Source organism: Malaclemys terrapin, chromosome 3 (assembly GCF_027887155.1).
Source record: "Malaclemys terrapin pileata isolate rMalTer1 chromosome 3, rMalTer1.hap1, whole genome shotgun sequence".
Taxonomy (NCBI): Eukaryota; Metazoa; Chordata; order Testudines; family Emydidae; genus Malaclemys; species Malaclemys terrapin.
In genome coordinates this window covers 186,465,351-186,484,884 of record NC_071507.1, presented here as the reverse complement: position 1 = coordinate 186,484,884, position 19,534 = coordinate 186,465,351, and positions in this window count along the sequence as shown.

The window sequence follows — 19,534 nt, the reverse complement described above, 5'->3', positions numbered from 1 at the left end:
GGAGTACAGGATCCCACGGATAATGTGCCCAGGCTGTGTTCAGTTTGGTGCCCAGCACCAGTATATCTATCATAGCTCAGTTTCCATCTGTCTCGGGCTTGGTCCATGTTAGTGGCTACAATCTGGCCTGCCTCATGGAGGCATTGGTGATGCTCATGGACCCATTCTGGGGCCTCTGGTTCTCTCTTTGGCCCCCCGTTGAATGCTCAGGGTCATGTCTACTGGCAGCTGGCCATGCCTGCCAAACATACAGATCAGCTCTGGCAAGTAGAAAGGCCAGTTTTTCCTCTGTCTCTCTGACAGGGTCCTCAGCCCTGCTAGCAACACAAGGTTAGCTTGCTCACAGAGGCCATTGCCTCGTGGGTGGTAGACTGTTGTCCTTAACTTGTGGCTGCTTATAGAGATCATGATTCATTGAACATCTGCGACTCAAAGAGCGTACCTTGGGCTATAACAGGGGTTGGCAACCTTTCAGAAGTGGTGTGCCGAGTCTTCATTTATTTCACTCTAATTTAAGGTTTCGTGTGCCAGTCATACATTTTAATGTTTTTAAAAGGTCTCTTTTTATAAGTCTATAATATATAACTAAACTATTGTATGTAAAGTAAATAAGGTTTTTAAAATGTTTAAGAAGCTTCATTTAAATTAAAAGGCAGAGCCCCCCGGACCGGTGGCCAGGATCCGGGCAGTGTGAGTGCCACTGAAAATCAGCTCGTGTGCCGCCTTTGGCACGCGTGCCATAGGTTGCCTACCCCTGGTCTATAAGCACCTCAGTGGGGTAGTCATAGAGCTGGACAAAATAGTGCCACAAGCTTTCTGTGGTTGCTCTGGCCATGATCTCGAGGGGCGTGGTGTCAAGCAATTTGGACTAGTGATCCACTATGGGCAGGATGAAGGATGCACCATTCTGGCTTGAATCCATCTTCAAGTGGTCCAGTGATACCAACTCCAAGGGCACACTGGCTTCTATCAGCTGGAGGGGGGCCCTGCCCCAGGGTTCCTTCTGCAGCTGTCTCACCTGAAATGCAATCCTGCACAGCTTGGCCAGCCCCACCCTGTAGAACCTCCTGTGAACATTCATCTCCATCTTCGGGGGGCTAATGTGGTCCAAAGTCATGGTAGGTAGCATCTGGGTCATTTCTTCATTCATCCCAGGGTACCAGGTCTTGCCTACTAGTCTGCCCTCTTCCTCGTGTAGAGAGGCCTTGCAACTGGGTTATTTTGGGGTGGGGGAGGAGAGGAGAGCATGGCAATTCCTGGCAGAAAGCCCAGCACCTTTCTGGACGATATCTAATACTCTCCAAAGAAAAGAGGTGTGGCCTTGAATCAGGACCTAGAGGTCATTGCTCTCTTTGAGCTTTTCCAGGGGTTCCTCGTGAGCCTCAGGAGAGATGGCAGCTGCCTGGACCACTTCAGGAGGGATGGCCACAACTGGTAACATCTCTAAGTCTTTGTGGTCACTGGGCACATCTAGTTCCAGTATTGCTGGCAGCCTGGACAGAGCATCAGTCCCAGTGTTGCTCCAGCCAGGCAGGAATTCCACAGAGAAGTTGTATTGAGAAGTGGCCAATATTGATACCCAGCATTTTTCTAGTGCTCCCAGCTTTTCAAAGCTGACATGCCCCAGGGGGTTGCTGTCCGTATAGAGAGTAAATCAGGTGGCTGCCAGGTAGCCCTTAAAACTTCTTGCTGATTGCTCAGACCAGGCCAGGAATTCTAGCTTGAAGGAGCTATAGTTTTTGTCTTTCTATTCTGACTGTTTCAATCCCTGCCTGGCTATGCGACCACCCTGTCCTGGCCCTGGGAGAGTACAGCCACCAGCACCTGATTGCTGGCATCTGTATTTAACAGTTTGAATGGGAGGGTATGGCAGTATTGGTGCCTTTGCCAGGGCAGACTTCAAGTACTTAAAGGCCCTTTAGCAGCAGTTCAGAGGACCCTTCTGTGCAGCCCAGCCCTTGGAGGGGCCTTGTAGCAGGGGCACAGCCAACTTTACCTGTTTCAGGGCCTTCAAGGTGAGAGATTTCCTTATTTAAATTAATGGAGATATCCCATCTCCTAGAAGTGGAAGGGACTTTGAAAGGTCATTGAGTCAAGTTGAGTCCAGCCCCCTGCCTTCACTAGCAGGACCAAGTACTGATTTTGCCCCAGAACCCTAAGTGGCCCCTTCAAGGATTGAACTCACAACCCTGGGTTTAGCAGGCCAATGCTCAAACCACTGAGCTATCTCCCCTCCCCCTCCTTATCCAGGGCCATCTCCAGCCTTGCCTTTCCCAGGTCAGGTTTTCCCCTCAGCACAAGAGCATTGTCTGTCTCTATCCCACCACCTTTCACTCCACAAGATGGTTCCCTTCTAATTCTCACCAAAAGCAATCTAATTAGCTACAAAGAAAATACTCAGCTCCCCATTAAAATATCCTCTAACCAGTCTCAAAGCTGTAGCAACTCAGCCCCAGGCTAGAAAGACAGCAATAGCCTTTTCGGTGTCCATTATATCATGTTTATGGTTGTCTTACACACAAAGGAGGGGTTGGAAGAACCTGTTTTCATCCTTTCTCCCTCCCTTACATCCTCAGGCAGAGCCAGACACAATCTGCCCTGTTGTCTTGACTTTTTGTTTTGTATCAGATTATTTTGCAGGCCAGACCATAATATCAATAAAGGACTTCAGAGTGGCTACAAAGGAGACTTGACATTTTAGCTTATTACTAGTGGGACTGGTCAAAAATTTTCCATCAAAACTCTTTCAGTGGAAAATTGGGTTTTGACTAAACAAAAATGTTCATGGAAAGGTGTCTGTTTTCCTAAAAAAAAAATACTTTATTGGAAAACCATTAGTTTTCATATTTTTTTGGCTAAAAATTTCAGTGGCTGAACATTGAATTTTTGCAGTTTATGGCAAAATGTGAACATTTTCCATGGACAACTCCCCATTTTCTGATCAGTTCAAATTATTAGCCTTTCTGTGTTGAATCTGCTAGAAAACATGGTGACAGGTGTAATGGGGCTCATTCGACTCACCACTGCAGCACCTCCTGCTGGCTGTCCTGGGGAAAAGAGGAGAACCCACACGGGAGTAGGACAGGCTACAGTGGGAACCCAGACAGACCAGGGAACCCACACAGGAGCAGGACAGGCTACGATGGGGAGTCCAGTACCAGAAGGCTCCAGAACCCTCCACAAAGAAGACCTCAGTATACCCCAATTCCATTCTCCACCTTACATATCCCTTAGTCTCTCAAATAAGCAATAGTCCCCACAATCTTCTATCCTCCCTTTGTATCAGGGGTAACTGTGTACCCGAATTCTCCACCAACAGTAACGGCTCGTTTTACTCACCACCGTGAAGCCTCCTGCTGGCCATCCTGGGAATTAGTTCGGGGTTGCTAGTGCGCCCTCCTTAAGTGGTGTTACGCCCATCACCACTTCTGTCTTCACCTCTAGGACCCGCATCGCTCCCTGTACCATGTTGTCCTCTTCTGGACACAGCCCTCCAGCTGTGCCCCCTCAGTTCTTTCTCCCCTTCCAGGGGACCAACAGTCCTCAGTCCAACCACTTGCCTCAGTGGCAAACTGTAGTCCAGGTTCTAGCCACTCATCTCAGTGGCAAACTGCAGTCCATACACTGGCCATGCCCCTCACCACTTCCCTCAGTGGCAAGTGGGGGCAAAGGGTGGGGGGGGACTGAGGCCCACCTGCTACTCTGGGTCCCAACCCAGGGACCCTATAACCAGCAGCCACATGCTGCCTCTCCTCCACCTCCACCATCTTCTTCCCTGGGCCACTTCCCTACAGACCCAGCACCTCTCCTCTACCCTTGTAACAGGCCTTAGTTGGGCAGTCATCAGCCTGGAGCTTCCTCATACTCTGCTGACCCTGCTCTGAGCACTGCTCTACCCATGGTGCTCCAGTCCTCTAAGCAGTCAGTCCTCCTCCCTCAAACTCCAGGGAGTGGCTCTGCTCTGCTCTGCCCTTTTTATATGGGCCAGCCTGGCCCTGATTGGCTCCTCCAATAAACCTTCTCCTAATTGGTTGGCACTACAAGCCTTTTCCTTATTGGCAGCCTCCTGCGCAGCCTCCCCAGGGTTGCTTTAACCCCTTACGTATGAGTGCGGGGAAGTCACCCCATCAGGGTATACAAACCCACACTATTAAAAGGCAGTACTGGGCCCAGGTAGCCCTCCAGGCCTTCCAAGCTCACTCCAGTTTGAGGAGTGGTTTAAAAGGAGCTCAGAAGCCCAACCAAAGGGTGGTGGACAGACTACAGGAGAGACGAATCCTTCTTTGGAAAGCCAGACAGAAAGCTGAGCCTGAGATGGGACCACAGATGGGATAAAGCCCAAAGGTAGTGCCTTCTCCAACCTCCACCCCCATAGAGAAACAGCAGGTCTGGTATAGCCCTGCTCATTTGGAATTTTTCGTTAAGCTATTGACTATTTCGACTGTAGAGGCCATGCCCTAAACTGAAGGAGCACATAGGTAGGAAGTTGTCAGGGGCAGCAGACTTAGACTCCCCACAGGGAATGGGGAGTGCCAATGTTACTTGCAACAGAGCCCTGGGCTGAGATCCAGTGGAAAGGGAAGGCCTGGGTCCCTCTACCATGCCCCACTTAAGGGCAAAGGCACAGATGTGGGTTGAGGCAAAAACACTTCCAGCTTCGTGGGAGGAACCTGGCATACATTTCCTGCCCCTTTGCCCCCCAACAGAGAGAAAAGGGGCTAGAGGACAGGTGTGCTAACTTCTAGACCACCCAGCCCTCCACACCCCCTATCATGGACACCAATTCCTTTTATTCCTTTATCACTACTATTCCTCAGGCATTCAGAAATAGAATTGAAACTTGAATTTCACTGCCTCAATCTCATCTCCTTATGGCTTTTATAAGCACAAAGCAATCTATTTGCAAATTGGTGGAAGCACTAATGCCATCATTTTGAGCAAGTGGGTGCAAACTGGACTTTGCATTGGAATTGAGTGGGTATGGAATTCCACTATCTGCAGTGGTAATAATGTAACACTCCCAGAGCAGGAATCTCTGACAATGAATTAGCCCGATAAAGAACAAAACATGCTTTTGCTTTAACCAGTAATCCATTAATTTATTTGTGAAATTCCCAGAGGCATAGAACCTCACAAAGACTTTGAGGCTGCAGACAAACAGAAAATCTTAAATGTCTGTAGTAAATGATAATGCAAACCACAGTAAAATGGAGAGAAGAGAAAATACATTCCACTTAGAGCCGCCGAACCCTTGTATTTGCCCATACAAATAAATCAAATAAATAAATTTATATTGTGTTGGCCCAAATGTCAAATTTGAGCAGCTAAGTTGTGTGCCCAGATTACATATTTGGGAGCTCAAAGTAGCACATGGTTGCCCAATATCAATTTTAGGCACCTCTGCATTGAAACATATTTACTTTTGGGCAAGATTCTGAGTTTGGGAACAGACTTGAGAATTCAGAGTTCTTAGTTATTATTCAGGCTAAATTCCTATTGACTATAAAGGGGGCTTTGCCTGAATAAAACCATTGGAGCCTCACCCATTTTGAACATGTATTCACCTTTCCACAAATACAATAAGTTTATCAGACTCACATGTTCATCTGCAGCTATGTAAACCATGATTTTTAATCACATGTAGGATTCATTGTTCAACTACTGTGTATAGTATATAACTCTGTGCTATTGTTTGTCACATGTTAAATGTTCTGATTTTACTTTGAGACCCTGTGTCCTTAATGTAAAACCGCTGGACAGAGCAATTAACGAGCATGGAGAAAATATTCAAACAATTAGACTCAGGCAACATCCAAAGAATCTCCATACACATCTCCTTGGTAACTGGAGCCATTGCAATTTAGGTAAATTTATAACCTTTTCATCCCCACCTCCTGGCACAAATGGATTTTGCTTTCACTTGAAAGAGGAAGTAAAAAAATCCATTCTAGACTAATATTTTAGCCACAAAAAAGTATTTAATTAGCCAGTGTTAGCTGTGAACTCTTAGGCTGCAAAAATTTAGAAAATGCTTCAGCCTCTCTGCTGGAAGCTGGTGGTTTGGTGATATGTCATGGAGTGCTATTTGTTGGGTGCTGAAGCAGTGTAATGTGATGAAAGCCATTCACTTAGCAGAATTAGTGCCATTTTTATTTGTAATATTGTCTGTGATTTTTTTTCTATTAAGAACCCATTTTAATCTTAGTTAAATTGGTAAAGAAAAGAGATTAGGAAGGTCCCCGGTAATTCTCTCAAAATTCAAATGCTGTATTACACACGGCTTGATCCTGCACCCATTGAAGTCAGTAGCAAAGTTCCCATTGACTTCAGTGGCACAGGATCAGACCCATAAGGCAGAACACACTTTACTTTGTTTTCTCAAGTAATATTACAAATAGAGAAAGGTCCTAAACTCTGGACCTGGAGACCTCTGAAATTTGGTGGACTTTGGATCTGAAACTGAATATGTGAGGCTGGGGCATCTCTCGAATTAGAAAATGAGCATTACTCTTGAATTAGTAAAGGAACACTAAGGTGACTACATTGCATGTCCAATCCATGTTATACCCAACTTTTCTTTAAAGTTGCCATAATCATTTGTCATAGAAAATTAAGGTGACCAGACAGCAAGTGTGAAAAATCGGGACGGGGATGAGGAGCCTATATAAGAAAAAGACCCAAACATCAGGACTTTGCCTATAAAATCAGGACATCTGGTCACCCTATAGAAAATTAGGGTTTTTTTCCCCTCCCCCCATCTTTTTTTATTCATCCATGCACTTCTCTGAATCCCAACATTACCGCAGAACTGTGCAAAACTCAGTGGTGATGGAACACTTCTAAATATCAGTGTACCTCACTGACATTGGAGGCAGGGATAGCTCAGTGGTTTAAGCATTAGCCTGCTTTTACCAGAGTTGTGAGTTCAATCCTTAAGGGGGCCAATTTGGGGATTAGTCCTGCTTTGAGCAGGGGGTTGAACTACATGACAACTTGAGGTCCCTTCCAACACTGATATACTATGATTCTACAAACTTCCATGGTTGTATCTGAATCTGACCCTTTGCTTTTATGAGGTTCCTGGACACTCTCATTTCACTCTGAACTCCAGAGTTTCACATCACAGCTGAAATGCCCTAGTTTTGCCAGGTTGGGGGCTGGATACAAAACCATTGTTCAGTGTGGTACTTCAGTGTTAGGCATCCCTCTCTGTGCTTGATTCACAGAGACTGAGTCTTCCACAATTCACAGCCAGTGGATTTAGCTCTTCACCTAAGGGTATAGCAGCTTATATTCTTACTTCTGTAGGTCCTGGGTTCAGTCCCCAGTGATAGCAAAGACAAGGGTAGTCACCTAAGAAATCCAGCTTTGAGAATTTCATCACTGCATACTCCACAGAGATGATGTCATTGAATGGAAAAAGAAAGTGATTGCAAAATATGGCAAATCCAAAGGAGGTTTCTATTGTATATGCTCTTTGAAACAATCAATCATTATTATTGTTCAGGTTTCCAATTAGCATGAACTCATTCACTGCAATAGTTATCTAGCATTTAATAAAATCAGGGTGGATAATGAGGGGGAAAATAATAAAAAACCCACTGGTAACTAAGCATTTCAGTGACATTTATACTCATTATGAAAATTGTCTATACAGACATAAAAATACAGCACTACACAAGGGAAGCAATATACTAACAATAAAGACAAACATTTTCAAAATACCTACATAAACTGAGTTCATATTTAGGTACCTAAATTTGCGCTCTGATCTTAAAAAGTGACCTCATTAGAAGATTTGGTTGTTCAGCATTTCTGAAAATCAGGCCAGTGTTCAGGTGCCTGATTATGGACTCAGAAGCCTGTTTAGGTCCCTATTTCTGATATCTTATATGGGAACCTTTTGCTTTGAGGTGTTATATGGGAAAATAAAACATCTTTCACATTTACCCATCAGATGAATGTAAATTGACAAGTTTTGTGACAACCTTTAAAGGTGCATTTGGATTATTACCTTGAAAACGAGGTCTCATATGCTATTCATTTAATCTACACAATATAGCGACTGTAGCTAGAATAGGGGTCTGCCGCCATCTAGGCAGCTGCTCTAGCAGACTTTCAATTTTGCTATTTTTTTTTCTATTTCTTTCCTAACATCATGTTGGTTAAGCTATATAAGGCCCTGATCTGGCAAATATTTATGCCCATGAATAACTTTGAGTACAATGGGGAACACTACTTACATGCTGAAAGTTACTCACAAGCATAAGTGGCTGCAGGATTGGGGACCCACAGTGCAAATGTTCAGTTGCTGAAGTTAAAAGGATTCAAAGGCCTACTTTAATTTAAATATTCAACAGTGTAAATCTGAACACTATCACTCATCAGTGTATTTTATTTCACAGGGCACAACTACAGTAACTCCTCACTTAATGTCGTCAGGGTTAACATTGTTTCGTCGTTACGTTGCTGATCAATTAGGGAACATACTCGTTTAAAGTTGCGCAATGCTCCCTTATAACGTCCCTGCTTTGTCCACTGCTTGCAGAAAGAACAGCCCGTTGGAGCTAGCTGGTGGGGGCTTGGAACCAGGGTGGACTGGCAGCCCCCCATCAGCTCCCCGCTCCCCTAAGTTCCCTGTGCGGCAGCTGCCCAGCAGGCTAGCAATTGCTGGGCAGTTCAGCTGTCCCTCCCCCCACTGCCGTGTGCTGATTCTGTCCTCTGCCTTGGAGCTGCTCCCGGGAGCCTCCTGCTTGCTGTGCAGGGCGGGGGGGAAGAAGGGTGCTAATGTCAGGGTGTCCCCCTTCCCCTGCTCCTGCCCCTCACTCCTTTACCCCATCTCCACAAAGCAGGATGAGACACGACAGGGCTCAGGACGGAGGGAGCTTGCTGGCAGCAGCTGTTGGCTCAACTTGCTGATCTACTTAAAAAGGCAGTGTACTTAGAGTGGGGTCAGCATACTTAAAGGGGCAATGCCCGTCTCTCTCTCTCACACACACACAAGGGTCTGTGTCTCTGTCTCTCTCTGCCATGCTGTCTCCCCTCCCTCCATTCATGCTGCCTTATAGAGAGTGAGGCTACCTTAACAACAATGTGTTAACTCTTGAGGGCTCAGCCAAGTGCTAGTTCATCATTTAGCAGTAAGGCATTCCCTGGGAAACATCCCACCCCCTTCCACTTTCTGACTGCTGTGTACAGTATTAAATTGTTTGTTTAAAACTTATACTGTGTGTGTGTGTGTGTGTGTATATATGTGTGTGTGTATATATAAAATATAGTCTTTTGTCTGGCGAAAAAAATTTCCCTGGAACCTAACTTCCCCTATTTACATTAATTCTTATGGGGAAATTGGATTTGCTTAACATCGTTTCGCTTAAAGTCGCATTTTTCAGGAACATAACTACAACATTAAGCAAGGAGTTACTGTAATAATTTAATTGCTGATAACTTAAATGATCGTTTTACGAGGTGACAGATGAGAAGTTGTGCTTCTTAAATTAATAGATGATAAACAGTCTGCCTTGGACTTTACAAAACCCTTTGACTGAGTGGCATCTAACACTGTGTGCCTGGCACGTTACAGTGTTATGGACAGGAAAGTGAATATATCCAACACTACAAAGCCTTTATGAAGAGAGCAGCACTGCCAAGTGAAGGCTAAAAGACAGTCAAGGAAATAAAAAGAAGAAAACAAAGGCACCAGTGTGACACTATCATATCTCAGCTTTTGACTGCAACATCACCAGAGGACATAAATATGGACAACTAATATATAATTTTCTCAGTAGGAAATCTTCATGAAACACACCTCTTGTTTTGGTGGATCATATCCACAGTTGCTATGGCAGTCTGGTAGTTAATAGAGTTGCATCATTCCAAAGTACACAATGAGAAAAATACAAACAAACAAAAAATGGGGGACAATGGAAGATGACCGTGAAAACAGTAATTTATGGATGCATCTCTTGACATTTTAGTCAACCTATTTCCCACTCCTCTAGGGCAAGATGAGATAAGGCATGCTCTGGGCACTTTTGCTTCATTGACTACCAGATAATTAATAGATGATGGGACTTTTCCCATCTTAAGTTGTTTTTCAGACTCTTTTCCCAAGTATTTCATGACTATTTTGGGCTTTGAGGGAAAGAAATAAGGAATATAATAGGTAAAACCTGATTAGCAGGAAATACCTGACAAGGACTTAGTTACAAACAAGTGCTATACAGAACAGCCGAACGTTGACCAACTTAATGCAATAATTTGTTTTTAACACTGACCACATGGCTGAAAACATGAGAAAAATGTGATGTAAGCATCCAAGAATAAGAGTGGTTGGTTAGGTGGCTAGCTTTACAGTCAGAGAAACTTTCCATTACCCTGAGGGTGTGTATCATTCGGCCTGGGGGGACAGAGGGTGCAGTGGGTTTTCCATCTGTCTAGATTCTGACACTGCAGTCATCACTAATGTCCGTTTGCAGATGTGATGTACTGGCTGTCCTCTTTGGGTAGGGAGCTCTAGGGAGCACTCAGCAAACATTAGCAGGGGTGAGCGTCGTACTTTGCAGGGCAAGCCTGTTTTGAATCATACATATTATGATGATCTTTATCTGCTGCTGCAAATTCACTCCAACTGCACCGTATGTCACTTTCACCCAGTCATTTTCAGATGTCAGCAGATCTGGTACTTTACTTTTTCTGGTTGCATACGTAGCCCTTCTGCCTTCTGATGGAAGCAATAGAGCTGGGTTCAAAATATCTGGGGGTCCTTTTTAGAAAATAGTCCTCTCCTAGTCTGACTCCTATTCCAGTTCCACCCTTAGTAAGCGGTTCTTCCCCATTCGCAAGCATTTGAAAGTCTAGTTTGAGATATGAGGGAATCTTTTATTGGGGAAGTGAGGGGAGGAGGAACACAGACCAAATAATCCCACAACAATCAGGAGAGCTTAATATTTCTATACGTAAAAGCAAAAAAACCCAGCCAACCTACTAGGAGTTTATCCAACCCACCATCAATCTCAGTAAGTGTCCCAGAGCTGGCAGTCCAATCCCTGTCAGAACTACTCAGCCTGGTCTTACCCTGAGATGCAGCCAGCTACCCCAGCATCCCCTGTGACATTTACTCAGTTCACCTTGGCCAGCTTGACCACAGAGTCTGCTCCACTCCACTCCACTGGTCCTGTCAAGAAGTCCACTCAACAGCTGCTGATCCAGACCCTACTCCACTGCTGCATCTCTGGATAAGGAGTCTGTTCCACTGCCACCAGTCAAGAGTCTGTAGATTCCTTCATCCGGCTGCATGAATGTCAAGTGAGATACCAAAAGTACATAGGACCCCTGGACAGTCCCTGCTTCTTGGAGTCAGGGTCTTCATGCAAAGAAAAGCTGCCTCCTCCTCATTGCTGGCCCCTAGCTCTATTACTCAACCTTAGTCCACATCTGATACCCTCCTGGTGAACCCTCACCCAGGGCACAGTTAGCACAGTTCCTATGCCCTTTCATCAGATAATAGTATTATTTCATATTTGTATTACCATATGCCTAGAAGCCCCACTCACAGCCAGGACCCCATTGACCCCATTGCCATGCGGGCAGGGGACTGGACTCGATGACCTCTCGAGGTCCCTTCCAGTCCTAGAATCTATGAATCTATGAATCTATGAGCTAGGGGATGTATAAAACCTGCAGAGGAACAGGTGCTGAGTGCAGTGGGTACTGGGAGTCTGTAGTGCTGGACTGTGACGGGGGAGGAGTGGCATGCCGCGGGTACAGACTGGAGCCAGGAGGTTGATAAGAGTGTGTTGGTGGTGTATGGGGGCTTGTGGGAAAAAGTTTTGCAACAGAAGCTGCAGGGGAGGGCGGGCGCGGAGCTGCTCAGTTTGCAGTGCCTGGAGCATGTCCACTTGGCGCTCCATAATGTTTAAGAGCCACTCCGTGGCTTCGTTCTGGTGCACCACATTCTCCTTTCGGTCCCTCTTCTCTCTGTCCCACCACTCCTTCAATTCTTGTTTTTCTGCCGCAGAGTGCAGCATGACATCATGCAGAAGATCCTCTCTACTTTTTTGTGGCCGCTTTCTAATCCCGCGCAGCCATTCAGCTGACGGTAACAAAGAAGGAGGCTGGGCTCCCAAGTCCATTTCTGTGAAGCCAAAATGCAACATTTTACAGACGCACTATTGTTTGCAACACACAGACTGCTGTATCAGTGTTTTAAAACACAACTACTATTCACATACCTATCACTAACTGGCTGACCCCAGGCAAGCACACATGAGCCACAAGACCCCCAGAATGGTGAGTAGCTGCAGAAGCATGGGATTTCAGTGTTCCAGGACAGTACTGGGCACGTGGCTTTTGGGGAGAGCCAGCACTGTGGCGTGGGGGGCATTAAAATAATTATTGTCCCCACATTTTCCACATGCTGTGTTAATTATGGAAGATATCTCACTGCTGAGGGTGAGCAGAAAATCAAGGGAGGGTCTTCTCCAAGACTGTGGCTTCTGCCCTGGCCCTTATGCCTGTGTGCAGCAATGGTTCTGCCCCCCCCCCCCCCCCCCCCGCCTGCAGTGACGGCAGAGTGTTGCGGGACAGTTAGTCTTAATAGGGCAAGAAACAAAGCTGCTCTGCCAAAGAACCTGCGGCAGCAGATTGCCCAGTATCTCCATGAGAGTTTTGTGGAGATCCCTGAGGCAGATCCACGTGAAGTGAGGGAGTCCATCAACACTTTGTTCCACCACTCCGACTAGGCATGTGGTGGTACGTGCATCACACAGACACAAGCCTAACTTCTGCAAATCCCTCCCTGCCAGCTCAGCACACAGAAACTAGCCGGCCTTCTGCAACCCTCCTTCCCCCAACAACTCGCTTCAGCAATTCCCAAAATTAAAGCCACTTGCCAGGGGCCTCCTCACCTGTTTCCATTTCACCAAGCTCCAACTACTGTGACTGGGTAGCCACCTCCGGGGTAGAGAAGAGCTCCTGGCTGCATGCATTTCTGACCTCCGAGTCATCCTCTGCCTCTGGGTCCTCCTCCCACTCCATATCCTTGTCCAAGATTTCCTCCTTCTGCCCAGTCCACTCTCGACTGGCACGTGAGCCCCCGAAGTATCCATGGGGCTCTTCACAGTGGAGGTGGGGTTGCCACCAAGTATCACGTCCAGCTCTTCATAGAACCGGCAGCTCGTGGACACAGCACCGGAGCAGCGGTTTGCCTCCCACGCCTTGTGGTAGGTGTTCCACTGCTCCTTCATTTTGACCCTGCACTACAATGTGTCCTGGTCATTGCCCCTTTCTGTCATGCATCGTGAAATCTGTCCATAGGTATCATAATTCCTACAGCTGAAGCGCAGCTGTGAGTGCACAGCCTCCTCTCCCCAAATGCTGATGAGGTCCAGCAGCTCGGCATTGCTCCAAGCGGGGGATCGCCTGGTGTGCGGAGCAGCCATGGTCACCTGGAAAGATGCGCTGAGACCACTGCACGCATCACCAAGCAAACAGGAAGGGGACTTTCAAAATTCCCAAGGAATTTAAGGGGTGGTGCTGACAGTTGGACACCTGAGGGCAGCGCAGTCGAGTTCAAACCGATGACCAGAGAGGCAAGAACAGGCATTGTGGGACACCTCCTGGAGGCCAATCACAGTGTTGTAATCAACCAGGGAGTCTACACTGGCACCGCGGTGCCGTATCCCTGACACAGAAAGCTGTACGCCTCTCGTTCGAGTGGGTTTTTTTACAGCACTGCAACTGTGCAGTTTCTGCACACTAAGTGGCTTGGCAGTGTGTACACCTTGGGAGTTACAGTGCAGAAAGCTGCTTTCCGGCGCAGAAACTTGCCAGTGTAGACAAAGCCTACAATACCAGGTCCTTGGAAAGATGGATTTTAAGTAAGTTCTTATTCTTTATTCAGAGCTGTTCACGACTTCCTCACAGGATAGTAACAGAGAGCTTAGCACTTCTCAGAGATCATTCAAAAATGCTAACGTTGACTCATTCCTTTCTTTTCTTCTTGTTCTTCAAGAAGTGAGGCTAGTTCACTCTAGTCATAATGCAGCAGCCAGTGACATGTAAAGAACAAGCTGATTTGTCTACATAAATGATTGGGAACCAAAGTTATTTGGATACTGCATAATGGGAAGCCTAAAAATTAAGCAGTCAATGAGAAATGAGAGTGTCCAGCAGCTGTGAAAAGTAGGTCCTGTGTAAACAGCACCAGTTCAATGTACTTATCTGTCCAAATATTTGGAGTAAATACTTGTCACTTCCTTTTGAGAACATTACACTTTAAATAAGATGTTATATTTGTATGTCACCAGGTGTCTGACCAGAACTGCTCACGATACAGATAAATCCTCTTTAATTCTCTAAAGTAGTAACGGAGGCATAGAATAGGTGAGGCATTATGTTAGGAGAGTCAGCCCGCTTTTTTAGGAGTAAATGGACCTAGACGTATTTTGAAGTGTGTGTGAGAGAGGGATGGATTGTTACTGATCATGGGAACACGAATTTTAAAACCTTTTGTGCATGGAAATAGGACTTGTTAGTGTACTGACAATGTCTATTTGCTGTCTTGGTAAAAGCAGTTTCATTTATAAAAAGATGACAAGTAGTGTACAAGCTCACCTTGGTGGTTCTTAAAACTCCTGCGACTGGTGACAATGGAACATTTTTTAATGAGCAGTTTGTGCATTAGTTTATTTTACTGAGTATGCCATCATTAAAAGGGAACAGAAAAGACAATAAGGGCCCATCTGTGTGCTGATTTACACCCTGACACCCTATGGTGTCATTTTGATTTCTCCAGCTGACTTATTTATTGACCTTCTGAGATATAAGTGAGGGCTGAATTTGACTCCAAGGTATTTAGGCACAGAAAGAGGCAAATAGGCATCAAGTTTTTCAAAATCCCACTAGGCACCTATCTGCATCTTTAGGGCACCTTCACACCTTTGAAAGTCACACCCTAAGTGCCAAATCTATAGTGTTTTGGTTTTTTACTTTTCCATAGCATCTTTTAAGCTTTACATTAACATAACTGGGGCCACAAAGAGCCAAATTCTTAGTAGGTGTAAACTGATGTAGCAATCAGTAGATCTGTGACAACTTACAGCAGCTGAGGATCTGGCTCATTATCTGGAAAATAAACAGAAAAAGCAGGATGCCAAAGTTTTGTTTTTAAGAGAGAGAGAGAAATAGTGGGTGTAGAACACATTCCCCTCCTCCTTTTGCGGTTGACCAGGAGTTGTGCCTAAGGTGCCTAATGATCTCAGCAGTTCTTTGCACTGGTACTGCTCATTATCAGCTGTTCTGCTTTGCTTTGTGACTCACTGCATTTCTGCAGCTGTAGATAAGATACCGATGACTGATACCCAGACAGTCACCTCTGGAAAGTGGTTGAAAATGTCTCACTTCCATTCAGTGGGTCAAAGGAACTGTTTCCACCACAGTGAGAGAGAAGTCCCTGAGCCGCTGTAAACTTTTGCTAAGAAATTAAAATCCCAAATGACTTCAGTATGTTGGCACTTTATTATGTTTCCTACCCCTTTTTCCAGCAGCATGAAAGCACTTTGCGGACATTAATAAATGAATTCTCAGAACAACTAGGCATTATTCCCATTTTGCAAGGTAAAACCTATATAAGCGAGATCAGAAGCTGGCCCTCTCTGCTTAGGAGGCAGTGGAGTCCAGGGAATGGGGCACTAGATTGGGAGTAAGCAAACCTCAGGGCCCAGACTGAAGCCCTTAGTCCACATTTAGGCACCTAAACAAACAAGGTCTGATTGTTTCAAAAGTGCTGCAAATAAGCACTTCTCATTTACTTTGAAAATCAGACCACTTTTACTTAGGTGCCGTATGTCTACACTACAAAATTAGGTCGAATTTATAGAAGTCGATTTTTAGGAAGCGATTTTATACAGTCGATTGTGTGTGTCCCCACTAAGCGCATTAAGTCGGCAGAGTGCGTCCACAGTACAGTGGCTAGCGTCGACTTTCGGAGCATTGCACTGTGGGTAGCTATCCCACAGTTCCTGCAGTCTCCGCCAGGGCCGGCTCCAGGCCCCAGCGAAGGAAGCAGGTGCATGGGGCGGCCAACAGAAAGGGGCGGCACGTCCGTCCGTTGTTGGGCGGCACGTTCCGGTCGGCGGCTGCGGCACTTCAGCGGCAGCTCAATCGGCCCGCTTCAGTCTTCAGCAGCAATTCGGCGGCGGGTCCTTCACACCCTGTCTTCTTGTTCGGCGGCACTTCGACGGCAGCTCAACCGTGTGGGTTTTTTTTAACTTTTTTATTTATTTTTTTTCCCTGCTTGGCGTGGTAAAAAAGCTGGAGCCGGCCCTGGTCTCCGCTGCCCATTGGAATTCTGGGTTAAGCTCCCAATGCCTGATGGGGCAAAAACATTGTCGTGGGTGGTTTTGGGTACATGTCATCAGTCGCCCCTACCTCCATGAAAGCAAAGGCAGACAATCGTTTGGCACCTTTTTTCTGTGCAGACGCCATACTGCTTTCAGCAGACGGTGCAGTAGGACTGCTAACCGTCATCATCCAACCACTGCTTCCACTGCAACTGTGCTCTCCTACTCATGACTCGATAGCGAATTTTTCCGTGTTGTCTGTCATGGGCTCCTGGGAACGTGTGTTCTTCCTCAGGAAACGTGCACGGTACTAACCGTCATCCTTCACTGCTTCCGCTGCAAGTCTGCTCTCCTGGTGCCATGAATCCACCTCACAGGTCCTCTCGTCGTTCGGTATAAATATCTATTCTCGTGGCATCCGTCATCATCCACTGCTTCCGCTGCAACTCTGCTCTCCTGCTTTCCTGCAGACGCTATACCACGACAAGCATGGAGCCCACTCAGCTCACCGCTACTGTTGTGAGCATTGTAAACACCTCGCGCATTATCCTGCAGTATGTGCAGAACCAGAACCTGCAAAGCAGGCGAGGAGGCAAGGACAGCACAATCATGATAGTGATGAGGACATGGACACAGACTTTTCTCAAAGCACAGGCCCTGGCAATTTGAACATCATAGTGGTAATGGGGCAGGTTCATGCCATGGAATGCTGATTCTGGGCCCGGGAAACAAGCACAGACTGGTGGGACCGCATAGTGTTGCAGGTCTGGGATCATTCCCAGTGGCTGCGAAACTTTCGCATGCATAAGGGAACTTTCATGGAACTTTGTGATTTGCTTTCCCCTGCCCTGAAGTGCAAAAATACCAAGATGAGAGCTGCCCTGACAGTTCACAAGCGCGTGGCGATAGCCCTGTGGAAGCTTGCAAAGCCAGACAGCTACCGGTCAGTCGGGCATCAATTCGGAGTGGGTAAATCTACTGTGGGGGATGTTGTGATCCAAGTAGCCAACCCAATCACTGAGCTGCTGCTATCAAGGGTAGTGACTCCGGGAAATGTGCAGGTCATAGTGGTTGGCTTTGCTGCAATGGGATTCCCTAACTGTGGTGGGGCGATAGACGGAATGCATATCCTATCTTGGGACTGGACCACCTTGGCAGCCAGTACATAAACCGCAAGGGGTACTTTTCAATGGTGCTGCAAACACTGGTGGATCACAAGGGACGTTTCACAGACATTAACGTGGGATGGCCGGGAAAGGTACATGATGCTTGCATCTTCAGGAACTCTGGTCTGTTTGAACAGCTGCAGGAACGGACTTACTTCCCAGCCCAGAAAATAACTATTGGGGACGTTGAAATGCCTATAGTTATCTTTGGGGACCTAGCCTACCCCTTAATGCAATGGCTCATGAAGCCGTACACAGGCACCCTGGACAGTAGTAAGGAGCAGTCCAACTATAGGCTGATCAAGTGCAGAATGGTGGTAGAATGTGCATTTGGACATTTAAAAGCACGCTGGCGCAGTTTACTGACTCGGTTAGACCTCAGCAAAACCAATATTCCAATTGTTATTGCCGCTTGCTGTGTGTTCCACAATATCTGTGAGAGTAAGGGGGAGACATTTATGGTGGGGTGGGAGGTTGAGGCAAATCGCCTGGCCGCTGATTACGCGCAGCCAGACACCAGGGCGATTAGAAGAGCACAGCAGGGCGCGCTGCACATCAGAGAAGCTTTGAAAACCAGTTTCATGACTGGCCAGGCTACGGTGTGACAGTTCTGTTTGTTTCTCCTTGATGAAAACCCATCCCCTTGGTTCACTCTACTTCACTGTAAGCCAACCGCCCTCCCCCCTTCGATCACCACTTGCAGAGGCAATAAAGTCATTATTTTTTCAAAATCATGCATTCTTTATTAATTCATCACACAAATAGGGTGATAAGGGCCAAGGTAGCCCAGGAGGAGTGGGGGAGGAGGGAAGCACCGGGTGGGGTGGTGGATGAGGGGAGGAGGGAAGGACAAGGCCACCCTGCACTTCAAAACTTACTGAATGCCAGCCTTCTGTTGCTTGGGCAGTCCTCTGGGGTGGAGTGGTTGGGTGCCCAGAGCCCCCGCACCCGCGTTCTTGGGCATATGGGTGAGGAGGATATGGAACTTGGGGAGTTGGGCGGGTGGATACACAGGAGAAGCAGCGGTGGTCTGTGCTCCTGCTGACTTTCCTGCAGCTCCACCAGACGCCGGAGTATATCAGTTTGATCCCCCAGCAGCCTCAGCTTTGCATCCCGCCTCCGCTCATTGCGCTGCCGCCATCTCTCATCTTGCTGCCGTCACTTCTCTTCTTGCTCCCACCACCTCTCATCTTGTTCATCTCTCCTGTCCTCGCGTTCATTTTCTGCTTTCCTGGATTCTGACATTGTTTGCCTCCAGGCAGTCTGCTGAGCTCTTTCAGTGCAGGAGGACTGCATGAGATCAGAGAACATTTCATCGTGAGTGCGTTTTTTTCGCCTTCTTATCTGCGCTAGCCTCTGGGACGGAGATGATAGGGGTAGCGTTGAAACATTTGCAGCTGCGGGAGGGAAAAAGGGAGAGAAGTATTTAAAAAGACACATTTTAGAGAACAATGGGTAGACTCTTTCACAGTGAACCAAGCCATTAACATTACATAGCACATGTGCTTTCGGTACAAGGTCGCATTTTGCCTCTTATATTTAGGACCTGCCCGTTTGGTGTGAGAGATCACACACGCAGGGCCGGGCAACAGAATTCAGCTTTCAGGCAGCCATGGTAAGCCACAGTCTTTCAGCTTCTTCAACCTTCATAACATGTGGGAATGGTTTCAAACAGCAGCGCCCTCCTTTCCCATACCAAGCACCCATTGGCTTGGCCATTTAAAAGGAGGGGCTGTACTGGCTGCGAATGCATCCCAAGTCTTCAGGGCAAATTAATCATTAAACATGCTTACTTTTAAACCATGCATTATGTTTACAAAGATACACTCACCAGAGGTGCCTTCTCCGGCTTCATGATCCGTGAGCCTGCCTTGGGAGGCTTGGGAGGGTATTGGCTCCAGGGTGATAAACAGTTCCTGGCTGTTGGGGAGAATGGTTTCTCCATTTGCTTGCTGTGCACTATCCTCCTCCACCTCCTCATCTTCCTCGTCCCCAAACTCCTCATCCCTGTTGCATGAGACTCCC